General features: G+C 40.8%; 1 protein-coding gene and 1 long non-coding RNA gene across 2 annotated transcripts in view; one reads left to right on the plus strand and one right to left on the minus strand.

The window, feature by feature from the left end:
* KITLG (KIT ligand) overlaps positions 1-12,968 on the minus strand; it is a 412,063-nt gene that overhangs the window by 208,787 nt on the left and 190,308 nt on the right. The window lies entirely within an intron of this gene.
* Positions 2,071-8,187, plus strand: LOC139825720 (uncharacterized). The gene is made up of 3 exons (XR_011735952.1): positions 2,071-2,352; positions 3,305-3,623; positions 6,834-8,187. It is a non-coding gene; the product is annotated as an uncharacterized lncRNA (long non-coding RNA).

Below are 12,968 nucleotides of genomic sequence, written 5' to 3' on the forward strand. Positions count from 1 at the left end.
TAATGAACTATAAACAAATCCAGTTTGTGTGTTATATTGCAGACTTTGAGTAACTCAGGATACAGTCACTTCCTACTACACAACACTTTGTGCTGCTAGTTCTGCTGTCAGAACCACAGTCTATGATACCACCAAGGTCATTACAGTTGCTCTGAGTCTTATTTGGTGCAGAGTGGAATGTCTCAGAAAAAAATGAGGGACTTAAAAATATTTGCTCTGGACTTGGAAGAACTCCACTGCAGCAACAAAAACTGCTCTCAGCTGGAACCAAAACGTACCTTTAGCCACAAATGACAGTCTTCCAGCAGCCTGAACAACACATGGCAAGGTAAATAACATAACTTCAATACCGGAGAAGTGAAACAAAGTTGATCTCCAGCAGAGGTGATTAAGAAAGAAATACCCTAAGGTCTTGCAAAACTCCACTCCAGGAGCTGCCACTGGCAGTCAGCTAGTGATAAAATGTCCTTCCTTCCCATAAATGGGTGATGTAGACCATTTTAATTCAAAAATTCTAATTAGCATATGCTGTACAGCAGGTGTTCTAGCAACATCATAGATATCTGAATAAAAGTTTAAAGGCCTTGGATTATATTTTAACACCAGAACAGGAGACTTTAATCAGGTCTGCTATGCCTGGCACATACTGAGAGTTAATTAGGTTTAGCAACAGTAATCATAATGGAAATGCTTGAGTTTGTGGGGCTTGGGGTTTTTTTCTTTTTCACATCAGCAACAAGACCTGAGGGGAACTCAGCTTACTTTTTCAAGGTGATTTCTGTGCTACCTTGAGGCTCTGACAATCTCTCTTCCTCTGGTCTTTTCTGGCGGCCAGATTCCAGACTGTAGGTGTTAACTGTCCACAGCCTCTCACTTTCAGTTAATTACTTAAATGCTTGGATGTATCATAGCTGGAACATGTTACCAGATTAAAATGGAAATACAACACATGTACTGCTGTAAATTAGCATGCAAAGCACGCACTTTGTTTCAAGGGGAAAAAAATGTAAGAAATAGCATCTAAGAAAGGACGTGCCTGATTCAGGTCCTCCATCATGAACTCTTAGTTAACCCAAAAAACCCTCTGTCTGAAAATCATGTTTTGTGTTTATTTACTGCCAGTTGATATATGACCCAGTTCCCACAGACTTCAATCTACTTGACTTGGGCGAGGATTGCAGAATTGTTCCCTCAGTTTGCATGCTATTGTCCTGATGAGTAATTAAATCTATTCATGACCTGAGGTGCTAATGCAGTTTCTTCACATTTCCAGTAAATCTGTTTGCAATGCATTAATATAGGAAGCATTTGATTTCAAGTTAAATAATTTCATTTTCCTTCTTAACCAAAACAACTTTTATTATCCTTCTGCACTGGAGAAACACACTTAACAACTTCCTTATTAAAAATATATTCATGCTTCAGCACAGTAGCACCAAAATCAAACAGCCAAACAAAAGGACAAAAAACAAGCACAGGGACCAGAAAATATGAAGGCAGGGGGTGTAAGCAGAAGGAGCTAAGCTACTTCCACACTAAGAACTGGCCTCCCAAAAGAGACATGGAGTACTTGCATGATTAGACCAATGAAAGTGATTTCGCTTTGGAAAGAATTTATGACCCACTTTCAAATCCCTGAAGAAAATAGGGATTTAAAATGGGAAAGCTGAAAAGCCACAACAGCAGCAATGCAAACGTCTGCTCTTTTTCTTAGTCTTATAATAATGTCATGGCCCTGATGTTGAAAAAAACACAGACTATGTCAGCAACGTGCTGGAGGCAATGGAAGTTATCAATCAGTAAAGTGAAGTGGATTTAAGCAGCTTAATAGAGGGCAAAATTCAATTGATTAATGGTTAGGGAAGTACTCACTGACATGGGGGTTTCAAGGAATTACAATCTGATTAAAATTCCATTTTAGAAATGAAGGGATATAGGATGCTAATCAGTCTAAACCACAGATTATTAGTGCCAGCTATTTGTAACAGCTGGGACTATTGTGACAAAAACAAAACGTGACTCAATTTTGATGAGCAGGGGATCATTTATTTATTTTGAGAACTAGAGCATGTCAGAGTAAATAACACCCATGCACTAAGTTGCTGGTCTCTGACTGTCATTTAACACCTGAAAACCCCATTGTCTTTTGATCAGCTTTGCTGGGAAAGGGAAAACCTGGATCTCTTCAGTTACCTACAATGCAATAGGGTTGTGCATGTTCAGCAGAGCCACCTCAGGAGGCTTACGCGTCCTTTACAGCACTTCAGACTAACGTGCTTTAGCAACCAATGTGGATTTAGAGGTCCTGCCAGCAAGAGAGGCTGCAAGAATGATTCTTTCAGAGATATTATGGTAAGATAAAATCGGTGTCTGTAGTCCTAAAAGATTTCTTCTCTTTTTTTTTTTTCTTTCCCTTGAACATCTATTTGGGTTAGGAATTCAAAAACTCAAGAAACCTTTCAGCAACAGTAGCTGAGATCTGCCTCATTACGCTTATGTCCCCATAAAGTGGCAACCTCATGGGCTTGCTTGAGAAAGATTTAAGGCAGGTTTTCTCATCAGCTCCTAAATTGAGCAGACCATTAGTGCATTGCAGTATTAATATCACGGTTTTAGTAGCCTCAAATTTGAGCTTTTCCAAACCACATTTGTACTGTTTCTGGAATGCAGTGTCTTGTGCTTTGTGTGTTTTCTTTCAGCTCTGCTATTGTCGGTATTGGTTTGCTCTGGCATGGCTTCTAGTTATGAGTACAAAGAGCTGTGACATCTCAGATGAAGATGTGTAAAGTCATACTTAAGATTTAAATCCTTTAACTGGAGCCAAACATCTGTTATCAATTGAAGTTGTGTGCACTGATCCGAATTTGGAGTTATTCTGGCAAATTAGGTCAATTTCCAAAGATTTATGAGGACAATCTCTAACTAAGGAGGTTTGGTTTGGTAAGAAACAGGCAGAATATGTGAATAACTCCTAATTTCCTTGTATTTGATTCCCCTGGCAAGAATAGTATTTAGCCCCAGGGAAAAAAAGAAAAAAAAAAAAAGAAAAAAAAAAAGAAAAAAAAAAAGAAAAAAAAAGAGAAAAAATTCTAAATTACAATATTTTCAAGTACCTACATATGGCATTATAATAGGCCACGATATTTATCACATTTTATTATTTTATCTATTATTAACTTTTTCAAAAAACAAACAGTGCCCTGAACTTCATGAATGTAGGTTCATTTGGGTGAGATGTCAAACATACAAAGGGAGAATTAAAAGCAAACATACAAACAAATTCCAGTCTGTCTCCTTCATCCAGCAGAGATCACTGGCATCCAGACCTCCATGGCCTAATTTAGGCATTCTTTCACTTCTGGACCTGACCTCGTGTATGAAGCAGAAGATACTTGGGGCAAAATGAACATCTGGTAGACATGAATGATCTTAAAGACTCGATGAACTTAAGGGTCTTTTCCAACATAAATGATTCTGTGAAAATATTGGATTTTCCTGACAGACTTGTTGCATTCCTGCTTAAAACAAAGAATATATTGCATAACCTCCATCAAGCTAACAAATCACTGCGAGAAGGTCAGCAGTTCTTCACATGTGCCTGGCTTTGCAGCCCACATTTCCAGGTAAGGAACAATCTTTTTATGTAAGGGGCTACTTATACTGACCTTATTGCCATGGGAAAGCTTCTGACTGGAGACTACTCCTGACATATCCCTCTCTCACCCACTGACAAAGGCACTTGCCACATTTTAAAGACCTACTGGAAGGAAAAATACATGGTAGAGGTGTTTCAGCTGTTTGGGTAGAAGCTGGTTTCAGAATACATTATTCAATGACACTAGATGGCAGAGCAGCTGTTTTGAATTAGTTAAAATGGCATCTTCTGGAGTGAGTTGCTGCTATTTTATTTTATGATATTACAGCTTGAAATGGTGTTGACATATATCCATGCTGGCTTTTGATTTTAATGAATTTATTGGCTATAGACTGAAGTCAAAAGTGTAAGAGGATCAAAATGAATTTTTTAATATAGTCCAAGGGTGACAAAAGACTAAAAACAGGGAACAGAAAGTACCATCCAGCAGCCATTTGGCTACATCAGCTGAATCTCTCTTCCTTTGACAAAGGAGTATATGAAAGTCTGGGGTCTAAGAGAACCTGTTGAATTAGGCACTTGGAAGATTCTGGACAAGACCCTGAAAGAAAAGTTTAGAGCACTACAGAAGGATGCAAGAAGTTTGGGATTAAAAACATAGAGTGCTGGGTCTGGGCTTCATGACACAGAGAGTGGTTCCACCTGTTCCCATGGCCCAGACAAGGCCATGTGCCCCAGCTGTGGGAGCCCTCCGAGCTTGATGGGGTCCTGTCTCAGCACTACTTGCAGGGACTTCTATGGACCTTTTGCTGGCAGCACCTTCTCACCATTACTACTGCCAGCAGGCTGGTTTTCACCTCATAGTTATCATCCTGAAGGGCAACTTTTCCTTGCACAAATCCATATCAAGCCTAAGGCACTTGTCCACCATGGCCTGTGGAAGGGTGGGCGTTATTTGGCTGTTTTCACCCTCCATATCCCAAAGATGCATGATATATGCTAACAGAACCAATTCCTCACCCAACATAGCTTAAAACTGTTCACCTATAAACACTGAAGTTTTACAGGAGTCCTCATAGGGATGAGATCAGTATTAATCCATCATTACTGCCATTAGACACAAGGCAGAAAGACTTGACTACAAGGAACCAGTGATATGACAAGGAGCAGAGACTCCCAGATCCCTGACCTACCCACTGAATCATGCTGCTCAGTCATCATGTTGCAAATCCCACTCAAGAGTGGAGCCATTGGATCTAAAGCATGTTTTTTACAGCCACAAGGCAGAAGGCAGACTTTTAGAGCAAAATGCAATTCATTTCCATATCTCACTCAAATCCAGCTGACCTGGAAGTATTCAACAGAGCCATGTAAGTAGCTCAAACAATTTTCCTTCAGGACAAAGAAAAAACAATTCAGACAGCCTTGCACCCCCTTTCTTTCTCCTTCCTTCACAGGGCCAAGTGAGAGTCTTTTACTGAAATGAGTGTTTGCAAGTAGAAATTTCGGAATTGCACCATTATGTCCCAGAAGACATAGAAATAAAATGTGAACAAGACCACTTGTACAACACTGTACCATGAGATGAGGTTTGCCAGGGCCCTTTTTCTGATGTTTTTGGGTCAGCTGGAACATGAGCCAGAGTGCAAAGGAGAGAAATTGCTGTCCTTTGATTCCATGCATGGGGTTAGGGTCATCACTCTCTTCCCTACCAAGCAATGCCACTGGCAGAGGAAAGGATGTACTTTGCTGCCAGAACAGATTGCAGACACACATCTGTAAACACAAGCTGTAAACACCACTTCACACTTCTGCAAACTGGACAAAGCCCATGAAGAGGGCTGAAATAATGAATCAATGATTTCAGAGAGATGCTGGCATGGAAGTTGCTATGGAAGCAAAAAGAAATATTTTTAGATTGTTCTTGCATCACATATTCTCCCACACAGAAACTCCCATTCCCTCAAATTACCTTTAGTGAGGAGTGAAAGATGAGCATCTCTTCATAATCCATTCTGCCTGTTTTCTGAGCTGGTAGTGAGCCCATGTTGGACTCACACTGCAGTCCCCCAAGAACCTGAAAGTTATTAAAGGACAGAAAAACATATGTGGCTGCTCTCAGAGAAGGCATGATTTTTTTTTTTTTTTTTTTTTTAATTTAAAAACCATGGCTAACTTCTGTGCATTCTTGTAATGAACATTCATTTGTTTCTTTCTTCTGAAGTGCAGCTGACATAATATTAACTCAGATATACAGATCTCCCATGCAAGAAAAAAAGAAAAAAAGAGTGCATTAGTTAAGTTATAAACATTATGCAGAAAACATAAACAGCCACATGTTTGTGCATAACTGGATGGCTCCCTAGGGAGTAATTAGCATTTTGGCAGAGCAGCTTGCAACTATTTCTGTTCTTCTACCAGAGAAATTTCATGGGGAGGAGCCTGTTTTGGTTACTAAAAAACAATTTATTGTATATTATTTTAGTATAGCTACAAGGTACATTTCAAGGTAGATAAGCCAGACAACTTTGATATTATCTATCTACCAGTGACGTCCTCCCTCATATTCTCTTGCCAGTTTTAATGACAGTTTTAAGTTAAAATATGAACTGGAAAGAAAGAATACTGCTCATGGATGGTCTTTCTGAAGTGTAGCTCCATTTTTGCAAATCTACATTTTTAAGCAAACATATTATTTTCCCCATAATGTTGTCATGCAATAAAATTGATTCAAAGTAGCATTAGGGAAAACACTCTTTCAGGACTGGCGGATATCTTACTCAGAAGAAAGGATTCCTATAATATCTACAAGCCAACAGGCTGGGGGGCTGTACAAAGACCTACACAGAATTGCCAGGCTGCAGATAAGGATCACTTTCTCAGAGCCTCTTCAACACGTCACAGGATGGTGAGAAGAGCGCCTGAGATGTCCGGTTTGCACAAGTTCCTCTTTATAGTCACGCTAAGAAATGCTACCCCTCAGATAAGACTTCCCACAGCAGACATTTCTTCCTAGATCCAGTGCAGTGTGTTAAGAAAGTGCCAACAAGCACCCCGATGCAGCTGGGGTAGGTATTCTCAAAGTCTTAATGTTTGTTTTTGCAACAGACTTCTTTAGACAAAGGCAGGAGGGATAAAATAAATGTTACATGCCATGAAACAAATTGGGGAATCCCACACTTGCTTCTTTCATCCTGCAGCTGTACGTCATAACCAGCCCTTCTTCCCCACCCCACAGGAGAAAGCAAAGATGCTGAAGCGGAACACAGGCACCTGCAATTTCTGTATTTCTTCAGAGCTTGGGAAGGCTCCCAACAGCCCTTCCATACCAACAGAAGTACCACCACCCACCCTGCCCACAGCAGTGAGAAACACCAGAGCAGCAGGCTGGAAATGGAGGATTTGCTCCAGCAGCAAACAGGCTGCACTGGAAGGAAACCCCTCGGTAGAAGGAAGCAGCTCTGTGATGAGAGACAAGCAAGGTTCAGGAAGAGAGCTGCTGATAGATGCCCAGTGAGACCAGTCTCATCCATTCATCTGTCAGGAGACTTCAGTTGTTTACCAAGGCCTCATCCTCATTGTGTCAACCAATGTGTTTTATTAATAGGGTGAATTAGCTTTCAGCTCTCAATAAATTACTGGCTGACATCACATTTTGGCTGCTTTTGATTTGATATAAGGAGAGAGATGCAACAGTAATCACCAAAAGGAGTAGATATCACCATCCATCACATGACAGGGTGATTAATGGAACTGCTTTGAACACGGCCAGTTAGTCCTAACCAGGAAACAGAAAAGCAGCTTCTCTCTGCAGCCCTCACTGGGACACACCTTCTCTAGAGCTGCCTATATGGGTGAGGGGAAGGAGGTCTGACATGGCCTCCATCACTGAGAGGAAGGTGAACAAATGGGCTCCACCTCAACATCAAAGATGCCCAAGGGAGCAGAAGTCCTTAAAGCTTTCCTCTACCTCAGCAGGAAGAAGAAATGTTTAGAGAGGAGTGGTTTGGTCCTGGCACCCCTCATACTTTACAACTCTGAAGTATGGTGTACGAATATGGAGCTAAATTTTTTGAATGCAAATGACTTCCAGTTTGAAAGCAGGGTTCAGGATTACCTATACAGTACATGCTGCCTCTTCAGGGACAATCTGCTCAAGCGTGTGAGAACTGAAACACACAGAAAGCTTTTCACAGTGTCTCCCTGCAGATTACTGAAAATGTGTTCCTCCGCTCAAGCGCCCCTCCTCAACAGTTTGCTGTCTCAAGTTCTAATGATTATACCTTCCCTCAGTGTTTTATAAACCTTAAACAATATTTTCTCTTCTGATTACACTTTAAAGCAGAGCTAGATCCCCTTTTTACAGTGCAGGAAAAGCCTACTGCCTTGATGTCACTGGTTTGGGACAGGCAGTGTTCCCACCAGGCTAAGCCATGTCTGAAATAAATATCCAACAGACCATCTCAACTCACTGAAGGGGGAAAGCATGAAACCCAGGTGGACAAAAATTATTTGTTTGTAGCAACAAGTGTCCCTTGAGACAGCAATTGTAAGTCCATAACCAAGACAGGGTAATGAGAAAGGTAATTCTAGACTAGAAAAGGTGTTTCTGCAGCATGACAAGTTTGGTTTGGGTGCTGGGAACAGCTAGGGTCTGCAGCAGTGAGACTGATCTGGAGAACAAATAGATTCAAATGAATGGTTTAGCAGTGACTGGCAAGTAAGCACCCAGAAAAAAAAAATCAAAACTCTCAAAACGTTTGCAGCAGCAAAGAAAATCTGTGACTACAGCAAGTGATGATGTTTTGTTCTGCAGGGACACCTGGGTTGGGCAAGGGCCACTGGGGTGATTAATCAGGTGAGAAACTTAATCTACCTACTTAGGCCATGGAAGCTAGGAACATTGTAGTACTGCCAAGGATAGTATTTCTGGGTAAAGTGTTTGTTCAACTCAGAAAAAGGCTGCATTGTTCTAGAAATAAAGAGCATGTTGTCCAGATTTCCACTGTAGTACCTTTCTCACAGCCACATCACAGAAGCAAAAATCCTGCCTGGGAGGTGTTTGTCCTTTAAACACCCCAGGAAGAAAGGGAGGATCCCCTTCAGACACAGGATGTGAGAAAGAGCAGAAAATAGTGCAGCAGTATCCATTCCTGGGGCTGAGTCTTTGCCTCCCTTGGAAGGTGTTTGTGCTGGCAAGAGGCAAGAAGATCATTGCAGATAATTAAAACAGGACACGGGTTTGCATCTGCTAACCACGTAATCTCCATTTACTCAGTTCCTTCTGCCTTTCTCACTTAGTGCAAGCAGGACAATGCCCCAACAAAACTGCCCTGAATGAAGAAGCATAGCACAGAGGAAGCCACTGTGGGCACATATAGTCATCTGCTATCTGTGTTTCCAGTACAAGCCCTGCAGTTCTGCCATTAAAGGACAAGAGTGTGATGATGTGGGAGGCACTCAGGTCTCTGCCTGTGCTCAGCTGGCCCATGGTCACCCAGGGACAGCATGCATTGTAGCAGTAATGACAAAGGGGTAGGACAGCAAACTAAGGACTCCAAATAATTCTACTTTTATTACATTATTTTAAACAATGTTGTGCTTCAGACAGGCTTTTAGAGACAGCTGAAGAATGTTGGTAGAAGAAATTAGGCTGTGATATATATTGTACAAAGCATTTTAGCAGAGCAAGATCCACTGTGCCAGTGCAGACAGAAAAGAAAGGAGTAAGATAGCCAGACATCAGAACAGTGAATTTTTGGCTTAAAATGATGGTCATCGTTTTCTTTGCTTACTGCTAACTCTCTTCCCAGCTAGCTCTGTGATAATTGCTTTTTCTATTCACCTCATCAGTCCCTGTATAGTAGGTATTATATGAAATAAAACTGTCCACAGTGGAAGATCCAGACTCTACTGTTTTTGTTGTTGTGAGGAAGCTAGCATCAGATATGGTTCATTACCTGGTTTATCTGCCTCAGTGATCTTACCTTGACTGAAGCGAAAACTCTTGATATAAACTTTCAGTTCTATTCCCTCACGTTAGTGAATGCAGAAAAGGACTCCATGGATATCAAAGATGTTCAAAGGTAGATTCCATTAAAGATATTGTTAAGTGTTCTTAAGAACAGGACAGTGATTAAGAAACTTCGCTTCACTTTACAGGCTGTAAAAGATGTCTGTTCCTCATTGATGATAAAAATAGATTTCTTCCCATCATAGATGATGGTCTTAACGTTCGTTTGTTGCCTTTGGTACACATATTCCTAGCTAAGCTAAAGTATACATACATTTTTATGGAACATCAAAGTGATAAATAGGGCATTTAGGATAAGGTCAGACCATTCAAGCTGGGACTGCGGCACAGTTTAGGTATATTAATCCTAAACACCAGATCTGGAAAACCTTCCTGCTGGCACTGCTTTACATCAGTCATATTTACAACTCATAGAGAAACTCCAAGCTGAGCCTTGGAGCTCTCAGGACCACAAGGTTTAGTCGCTTGGGTGTAATTAACCATACGTGATGAGCCTGGTGTTCAGTCTAGCCTTTAGACAAAACCTATGATCCCTGAGGAGATATGGTCTCTGTGGGCTTAAGCTGGTGACCACAACAGAGCACCAGAGCTATAGTTAGTCTGGGCAGGATTCACCTTCAGATTAAGACCCTTAAATGTGGGTGCCTACTTCTGTGTGAGGTGTCAATATTCCCATCATACTCAGCAGACATCTAGTCATGTAGTCAACAGAGGCAGGAGATTGATTTAGCTAATCAAAATTTGACACAAGAGATGGACTGAGATACCCAGATGTAGATGTTTAGTGCTGTTTTAGTTGCTGTGGGATACCCTCTCTGGCCTCTGGCTGCCACTCCATTTCTGCCAGTACTCTGCAAACATTTCAGACGCTCTGAGGATCCCAAATGGCTCTGTGTGGGCAACTGAATTGCAGCTCTAATGGCTGGTTAGCTGAATACCTCTATCATCTACAGCAAGACTGCACTACAATTAGGTCTACCCTAACTGTAATAGGACCATAGACACAGGTACTTTAATCTCAAAAGGGAACCGACCACTTCATTAATAAAAACAACAGCTAATGGCAATATCCACTTATACATAACTACTTATTGGTCAATAGTCTTTCAGGGAACTGGTGACTTGATGTGAGGTTTTGTCTAAACCCAAGAGTCACACCCATATACTCTGTATCTTAAGAGTGTATCAAGACCACTGTGCTATGTACTACCCCAAGGACAACGGAGACATTCCCTGTGCAGCTAAGAAATAAACACTTGGAAAGTAGTAGGAAAGTGCGTAAAAAGGAAGCTGTCTGTGAGGTCTAAAAGCCACAGTCTACTTCTGTGTAGGATCTGTCTCTTGAATTTCTCTCTCCCCAGGACTTTCTAGTGTAAAAGACAGAGACAGGAACGGGTCTATGTCCACCTCCCAAAGCTAGCTAGAGGTCTCAATCAGCAGGTTACACAGTCAAGTTCCTGTCCCAGTTATTCACATGTTGGTGCCATGAATCCATCACATAATCACAGACTCATACAATGTCTTTATTCACATATTTCAATGTTAGGCAGGACTACGGGGTTTGCGTATATCACAGGCCATTATATTGTACCTGTACCAAGGCAAATAATTTTGGCTTGATTAAAACTTAACCTTCCAGAAAGACAACCGGAGTAGATAACTTACAGCTTCTCCTGGAAGCATCTTTCTAAGAGTAACATTGTACTCATAGTTAAGAAATATATGTCCTCTTTTCTGTTTGGATTTGACTAGCTTGAGCTTGAAAACATTAGTTCTTGCTATATTTTTGTCTAGTAGATTCAATAATCTTTTAGCAACCAATTTTTCCTTGCTGGTTCTGATTAACAGTAACTGAGACATCTCTTTTGATTTGTTCTTTCTCAATATTCACTGTAAATCAGCCATCCTACATCTGAATGGTTCCTGCACCTTGTTCCAATCTTGTTACCTTGGTTTAAAACTGTCATAATCAGGTCTTTATCTGTTCTCACCAAGATTGTATGAAAAGGTTAAATCATGTCAGCTCATTTATACATCAGACATTAGCTTCTTCAGCCAGAGTATTCCAAAGGGAGCTCATCTGGAGCTGTTTGTTGCTTTCTTTTTGCTTCTCTGTTGCCCATTGCCTTGTGCCCAGGAGTAGACACTTTTGAGACTGTGCATGAGATAGGAGAGAGAGAAGAAAGGAAAAGAACAAGATGCCCTCTGCTATGTAAGGCTGGCTGACATGGCTCTTAAGAAAAGGAGCAGCAATGGCTGACAGTGATGGGCACTGAGAAGTTGGAGTCCAGAAGAGCATGCAGCAAAAATAAGCAAACAGCTTATTCCAGAGCTGACTATAATTTGAAGAGCTGATTGAACTGAATGGTTTCTGATACAGTTCTGCCTCCAGTTCCTCTGGTTTTAAAATAAAGAACAAGAAGGATTACAGAGTGGTATTGCCATTATCAGCCCCCATGCTATGGCTGTTAACAGGAAGTTAACTGATGAAGTGTATTTGATGTACTCGATGAAGTGGCAGCACAGGCGAATGAATTTGTTGTTCACTCAGGCATGTGAAGATTTTGACTATAGTCCCAGCTCTGACTGTTCTTCTGCTTCCAAAAGCAACTTAATCATAATGCGTTTCTGTTTCCCCAATATCCTTTCCCCCCCTTTTATCTAACTCTATAAAGACAGGACTTAGAGTTATCACATCTTTTAATAAAGAACCCTGAAGCCACTCATAATATCTAGGTGTTACTTTCTCCTCTTTCCTATTCTTTCAGCTCAGAAGTGACAATGGAATTAGGTGCAACATTTCTGCCTAATTCCTGTGAGTAAATATTCACCCTACATCAAGATATCCTCATGGTCTCCTATCCAAGTATGGGACAGACCCATAATTCCCTACCCTGTGGCTATACATATCTAGGAATAGCTCTAGTTAGTAAATATTGTATTCACCCTGACATCCAAAATACCGCCAGTTTCTTTGATGTACTACTGTGGGGACAAAAATGGCAGGAATGTAAGAATCATTAGAGTGTAAGTTAAATGCCGTGCTTTCTAGAACAGGCACTTCAGGCAGCTGCCGAAATAGCTCTGCTGAAAAGCAGACTAGCATACCAATTTTCAGATTTTCAGATCTTACACTGTGCAAACCAATGCATCTGCAAATTGTTTCTCACTTATGCAACTGTATTATTATACATGCAAACCTCTAAATTATTAAAAAAAAAAAAAAGCTTGAAACTGTTTTTTAAATAATTCAACCATGTAACTCTGTAGGAAGGCCACAAAGGTCATAAAGGTTACCGATTTTAAGTTTTGCCTGTATGAGACAGAATAAAAGTTTGC

This window comes from Patagioenas fasciata, chromosome 1 (assembly GCF_037038585.1).
Source record: "Patagioenas fasciata isolate bPatFas1 chromosome 1, bPatFas1.hap1, whole genome shotgun sequence".
Lineage (NCBI taxonomy): Eukaryota > Metazoa > Chordata > Aves > Columbiformes > Columbidae > Patagioenas > Patagioenas fasciata.